The sequence below is a fragment of the Octodon degus genome, unplaced genomic scaffold (genome assembly GCF_000260255.1).
Source record: "Octodon degus isolate 3935 unplaced genomic scaffold, OctDeg1.0 scaffold00007, whole genome shotgun sequence".
Lineage (NCBI taxonomy): Eukaryota > Metazoa > Chordata > Mammalia > Rodentia > Octodontidae > Octodon > Octodon degus.
Window position 1 is genome coordinate 290,634 of NW_004524583.1, and position 7,500 is coordinate 298,133.

The 7,500-nt window shown below is 36.2% G+C and overlaps 1 pseudogene; it reads left to right on the plus strand.

Annotated features, from left to right (window-relative positions):
• Positions 1 to 6,973, plus strand: part of LOC101584594 — a 28,547-nt pseudogene extending 21,574 nt beyond the window's left edge.
• The last annotated feature ends 527 nt before the right edge of the window (positions 6,974 to 7,500 follow it).

Sequence of the window (7,500 nt, forward strand, 5' to 3'; positions counted from 1 at the left end):
TATCTGTCTGCATATCAAACATCTAAGGCATAATATGGCACAGGTATTTTTCATCAAGTATTGATATGTTGAACTTTAAGTCCCTACAGAATAGGATGAAAAAACATTTAAAAATTAGAATATATTTTAAAAATAGGCATAAAGGATTATATACTTCTCATGTTTGCACAAAAGTCCAAAAATCTCACCATATACAACCTTGAAGCAGGAAGGTCCCACAATTTTCCTTTTCCTCTCTCTTGCTTTCCTTCACCACCCTCTTCTTCTTGAATATCCACCTACCCAAGAGACATCATAGCAGCAACTGGTATGGATGTGACATTGTTGAAATAAGAAAGACAACATAAATATTTTCATAATTAGAAATTTGAGTTCAAATTTGGGTTCGTATCACTTTTTGGTAATTTGGATTCATATCACTTTTGTCCGTTTAGCAACTGTGGAAGAAACCTGTGATCAGAAATTATTTTTTATAGCTATTTCAGGTCACCAAGGAATCAAGTTGCCTCGGTAGTTATTGTAACCCAGCCACAGAAAAACTTCTTGAATCTAGGAAGGAAATCGGGTTAGACCTACCATTATATTATATATTACATGGTGTTTGCAACAGTTAAGCTTAGTGATAAATAGCAGGCCATATATAGGTATAGATAGTTGTTTATATAAAAATATTGTTTCAGTTTATACAGTTTTTCCTTGAGCATGTCTTGTAACTGGATGTTAATTGTCTTAATTTGATTTTTAATGTAAGAGCTTAAACTTTTCAAAGAAAATAGTTAATTTATGTTCTTAATTTGTTGACCAAGAAAAATACTAGGAGCCAAATACAATCATATCTAAGACATTCCCTTTCCTGGGTGGCAGCTGTCAAAGAAAAGCAATAAAAAGAAAATAGGATCTTTTCATTTGTGGCAAATATTAGAGGTCACAAGTTGACTTTAAATTTATTTTGGTCTCCAATTAGTGAAAACAAATCTCCATGAATAAATAATTCCAAAGTGGCTTTGAATAAAACTTTTGAGGATATTTGAGTGTATCTTTTCATGAATTCTTATATCAAAGACTGTCAGAAAGTAAGGGAAAATAACAACAATAAAACACTGTAGCCTGGTGCGGTGGCACATGCCTGTAATCCCCACACTCAGGAAGCTAAGGCAAGAGGATCATTATGAATTTAACACCATCCTGGGCTACAACGTGAGCTCAAGGCCATCCTGAACTGCAGACCATGTCTCAAAAAGATAAAAACCAAAATCACTCTAAAACAGCCTAAGAAATTGATAGAGAGCAGGAAATATGACCCTGCTCTAAGGGGAACATTGTTGAGGCAGCTGAGAAAAGGGCATTGTTTATTGTTTTAGTTTCAACAGGGTCTGTGAAAGAGATAGTGACTGGATATCTGATAAGGAAATGAAATGGTGGTGAGAAAATCACTATTAAAAATCTATCAATGTCTTCTAAGGACTTATCTGAATTTTATGAAATAGCTTTAACCAAATAGCATAAATAGAAACATTATATTCCTATCAAGCTAACATGCTAATCTGCCTAAGATTGTAATACCTTACACCAACATGAGAAATAAGACCATCCCTTATGTTATTCCAGGCAAATGGTCTGTAATCTTGGGTAGGAAGAGAACACAGTGAGTCTGAGATCAGCCCTCACTGGCTGTCTGCAGTGAAGCACACAGGACTTCTTAATTTCAAAAGAAATTCCTGCCCATCTGGAGCAAAACTTGACAGAGGCAACTTGAATTCTGGCCTAGCTTGGAGAGCATATTGAGATTGATCAATTTTGAGTGACTTAAATCATAAAATATATTTCAAACTGTAATGGAAAAGAAAACCCTTTGATCTGAATGATAGAAACAAATTGGACATGCAAAGATTAATAGGAATAAACATGCTTCGAAGTAAACAGTGAGTCAAAAACTGCCAAAACTGGGTGAGATAGCTCAGTGAACTAAGCAGGCACTGGAGGTCAGTCCCTGGTACCACATGCCACACTGGCCCCGCCCTCATGTGCAGTGAGCCAGCCATCAAGACCAGGCATGGTGGTGCATACCTGTAATCTCAGCACTGGGGAGGCTCAAAACAGGAGGATCACCATGAGTCCAAGCTGCATAGTGAGACTCTGTACCAAATACTAAAAACAGAGAGAGAGAGAGAGAGAGAGAGAGAGAGAGAGAGAGAGAGCCCAATAAAGAAATCCCAAGAATACATGGCTTCATTGGTAAATTCTACCAAATATTTGAAGAAGAATGAATAATCCTTTTTAAGTTTTTCCAAAAGTTGTAAGGAAGAATATTTTCCAACTCATACTGACACCAGTATTACCTTGTTATCAAAATCAGACAAATGTATTCTAAATGAAGAAAACTGTTGCATGGTATCTCTCATGAAAATAGATGCAAAGATTCTAAACAAAATTTTAGAAATACCAATTCAACAATGTATAAAAGGTATATGTATCATGAGCAATTTGTTGAAATGACATGCTTGTTAAAATGACTAAAATTAAAAAGACTAAACATAGCAAATACTGATGAGGGTGTAGAAGGGAATGTAAAATGACACAGCTACTTAGGAAAATACTATGGCAGTTTCTTTAAAAGATAAGAATATATTTGCTTTGTGATCTAGCCATTTCTGTAAGTATTTACATAAGACAAAAATCTATGTCCACATGAAGACTTGTACACAAATATTCTAGCACACTTATTTGTAGGAACCCAAAACTAGAAACAACCCGAATATCTATCAACAGGTGAATGGATAAAGTGTGATATATCCCCACAATGGAATAGTATTTCTACAAGTAAAAGGAATGAACTATTTATTTATGGAGTAACATGAAAGGATATTAAGAGAATTATTCTGAGTGAAAGATAGACACACAAAATGGTGTAAACTGTATAATTCAATTTATATATGATTCTAGAAAATGTAAACTAGTGTATAGTTTAATTAAGCAAACCAGTAGTTTTCTGGAATCAAGGAATTGTGTGGAATATGGAGGACTATGACAGTTCCTACAGGGCTGCTAATATGAACATTTGTGTCCCCCTAAAATTCTTATGTTTAACTCCTCCTACTTCCAGGATTACAAATTGGGGCCTTTGGGGAGGTGATTAGGTTGTGCAAGCTCTGTCCTTATGAAAGGAATTAGGGCTCCTATCAGTTACGTACTTCATGTGCTCCTATTTTATGAGAACACATAAATAAGGTGAGAAAAGAAAAACCTGTGCATCTCCTTGTTTCTCTCCTCTACTACTGCTCCCAGCACAGAAGCTAAGGCAGTGTTCTCTGCCTCTAGTGCCTATGTGTCCCTGAGTAGGCTAGTGACCTGGTCTGTGCCTTATTTCTTCAACTACTAATCATATCTAGGATAAGCTTAGCATCTAGGATTGTCCTGAGGGCAAAATGAGTTAATATTGAAGAAGCCCTTAAAGAAAGCTGCACATAGGAAAAACAATCCTGCTGTTCCCCTGCCTCAACCATGTGCACTTCCTTTTTTCTTTTAATTTATGTATTTTGTACAGAGTCTCACTATGCAGCTTGGACTCATGGTGATCCTCCTGTTTTTAGCCTCCCCAGAACTGAGATTGTAGGCATGCTGTTTCCTACTATTTATTGTATAGATTAACATGTGCACCCTCTGGGGCCTGATGGTCAGGGTTACATATCAGTGACACAGTGAGATACCAAGGGGAGGACAGAACCTCACACTATGGTTAATGAGTGAAAAGATAATGTCTTTTCTAAATAAACTATACTCTGAAAGGGGATAAAAATGATGCTTGCATTAACAAATGCTAGCTTGCTTGCTTGCTTTCTTGCTTCTTTCTTTCTCATTTTTTAGTGTTACAGAGGGTTGAACCAAGGGAGCACTTTTCATTTTTTAATTTTAAGACAGTATCTAACTAAGTTGTCTAGACTAGTCATGAACTTGTGATCTCCCTGCTCCAGCCTCCTGAGTGCCTGGGATTACAGGTGCACACCACTACTCCTGGCTAACAAGTGATTTTGTGGCTAAAAATGACATACTATCTTACATTGTTGTCTCTCTTATAAACTTGATAGAATTTTCCTGACAGTACTGAAAATCTTCCAAAAATACTCAGCATGATTTCGTTTAAAATACACACATGCTCAATGGATTGTAATTCACTTGTAAACAATAATTGCAACACAAATGTTAATTTTTCCATTAACTTCTTCTGAAGACTGCATAATTGTGATGGTGTGTCTACTCAAATTGTGAGACTAATCAAGAGTAAACAGAATCCTTCTACCTCCTCTGTCCTTACATTATTCAATACTTTAAGTAAAGCAAAAGAATCATCTATTTCTCAGTTGGATGATAGCTTTTCTGTACATCTAATATTCTTATCTATACTTTTCTCCAAAACATGCATTCTTCTTTACCAGATAAATAAACGCTACATAGAATTGAGTGTAAATGGCTAAATTTGTTCTCAGACATGAAATTCTGGTAATAATTGTGCAAATACTTTTCTTTCTGGTTGCTGGGAAATTTGGCTCCAGAAACAAAGAACTGGTCAGCATTCAGTTTAATTGAATGAACTGACCTAGTCACTTTGGCTTTAGTATTTCCTGTGCATTAGTTACTTTAAAATATTAAGAACTGAAATTGCCTTTACTCATCATAAGGAAATTATAAACAAAATTATACTCACATATTTTATGTCATTTTTTAAAAGATAGAATTAACAGAAGCCAACTCATCAAATAATCTAGAAGCTGGTATCATTTCTAGGTAAAATACCTCTTGTCCATTCTTCTTTGGAGATTAATGGCCACAAATAATAGGCGCAATGAATGTCAAAGCTTCCAACTTAGGAGATGCCCTGAAAGTACCTTGGAAAAGAGGAAAATATTATCCTTTTTCATGTGAAATGACCTCAGAGAGAATTCAAGAATGATGGCACTCTGACAGTCATTAGAAAGTAGGTTTTCTTTGAGGTTTTAGTCCATCATATTGAAGGTGGTCCTTGTTTTTAAGGTTCAGAATACCTAATGGAACTCCACCTAATACTCATCACAATGGAGAGAAAGCAATCTAAGAAGTTCTGTTTTTCAGTTTTTGAAAGGAATTCCTACAATGTCACATAGGATTTCTATTTCTACTCTATGGTGTAGGTCAAAATGAATTACACAATTATCTCTATCTAAAAGAGAAATATAGGGATAAGATCACACCCTCAGCACCGCTCTTGACAGTTCAAGGATCAGAAGGACTGTATGTGGTGAATGACCCACTATATTTTACAGAATGCACTGTATTTCCAAGGGAATCTGGGAAAAACTGAAAATTTACACCTTCAGTAAGGATGGGACCTTGTTTTCCTGGGGCAATGGAGAAAAAGTAAGTATTATTAATGTTACTAACAAGAGACTATTGCGCTCCTTTGACCTTCCAAAGACAGTTGCCTGGAATTATCATCCAAAAACACTATCCTGGCAACATGGCCACCTTACGCTACTTCTAAAGATGGCACAGCTGGACATCCAGCCTACAACTTTATGATATGAAAACTGGGACATGTTTGAAATTTTTTGTACAGAAAAACCCACAAAATTGGTGCCCATCTTGGTCAGACGATGAAATCATTTGTGCCCAAAATGTTAACAGTGAAGTTCACTTCTTTGAAAACAACAATTTTAACACAATTGCAAATAAATTGCACTTGCAAAAAATTAATGATTTTGTTTTATCACCTGGATCCTAACCATACAAGGTAGCTGTCTGTGTTCCAGGAAGTAAAAGTACACCTTTATTTGTTAGATTGTACTAGTACCCCAACTTTGCTGGACCTCATTCAGCTTTAGCCAATAAAAGTTTCTTTAAAGCTGATAAGGTTACAATGCTATGGACTGAAAAAGCTCCTGCTGTGTCGATAATAGCTAATAGAGAAATTGACAAGACAGGAGCTTCCTACTATTGAGGACAAGCACTGCGCTGCATTGTAACAAGTGGAGAAAGTGCCATAGTGCAATTACCAAAAGATGGCTCCATTTATGACGTAGTTTGGTATTCTAGTTCAACTCTGTCTTGTGCTGATAGTTTTATGCCCGCCAAAGCAACAAGTTTCAATTTGAAATGTTATCCTGTGTTTGACTTTGGACCTGGTCCTCACAATGCAGCCTACTACAGCCCTCATGGATGTATTTTAGTACTAGCTGAATTTGGAAATCTGAGGAGACAAATCGAAGTGTGGAATGTTAAGAAATGCAAGCTTATTTCTAAACCAGTAGCTTCTGATTCTATGTATTTCACTTGGTGTCCAGATGGTAAGCTTATCTTAGCAGCCACTTGTTTTCCCCGGATATGTGTTAATAATGGGTACAAGATTTGGCATTATACTGTCTGTCTTGCACAAATGTGATGTCCCATCAAATGGAGAATTGTGGCAGGTTTCCTGGCAGCCATTCTGGGATGAAGTGTTTCCAGCAAAAATAATAATGTACCACACAGTTCCAAGTGAAATACCCAGTGAAGAGCCTAAAGTTGCAACAGTTTGCAGACCCCCCAGCTTTACGAAATAAGCCAGTTACCAATTTCAACTTGCATGAGGAAGAACCACCCCAGAATATGAAACCACAACCGGGACATGATAAGCCCTTATCAAAAGCAGCCCTTAAAGATCAAAGGAAGCATAAAGCCAAGAAGACTGCAAAGCAGGAAGCAAGAAGTTACAAGACTCCAGATGTGGCCATGGCTCCTTGCTCCCCAGAGTGCACCACAGAATGCTGTCTTGCAGCCAGCCAGCTTCTGGTGACCCTGAAGTGGACAAAAAATCAAGAATTTGAAGAAGAAACGGAAAGCAACAGAACAGTTAAAAGAACAAGTAGCTGCTGGAAAACAACTAGAAAATAACAAGTTGGAGAAAATTTAAAAAGAGACAGCCTTTCTCCAGGAGTTGGAAGATTTGGAATTGGATATTTAAAAATTCACTGAAAGTAAATCAATGCCAACATCTCTGTTAAGCCTGTTGGTATAACTGAAATATCTATGAGCCTACAATTAATATTGGCCTGAAATTTTAACCATTTATCCAAGATTCTGCATATGGATGAAATTATTTAAAAGTTGTTTTTGTTTTTTTCTTTTGTCATATTAGCATGTTGTTGTTGTTTTTTCTCTTTGGCTTACCCATTTTATTTTAATTAATTTATTTATTTATTCATTTATTTTTGTGGAACTGGGGATTGAACTCAGGCCCTTGGGCTTGCCAGGCAAGCGCTTATTCTACTGAGCCATCTCCCCAGCCCCAGCTAAAAGTTGTTTGTTTATTGACATTTACATCCTGTATTATGTTAGTCCATAATAAAGAAATGCTTGAATTTTTCGGTTAAGTTAGACAGATTAGGAGATAATGATTTTTAATTGGGGGCAATATTTCTGTGTAAATGAATACAGACATTTTATATTTTAAAAAAGAAAATATATTTGTAATTTCTCAAAATAAAAGAT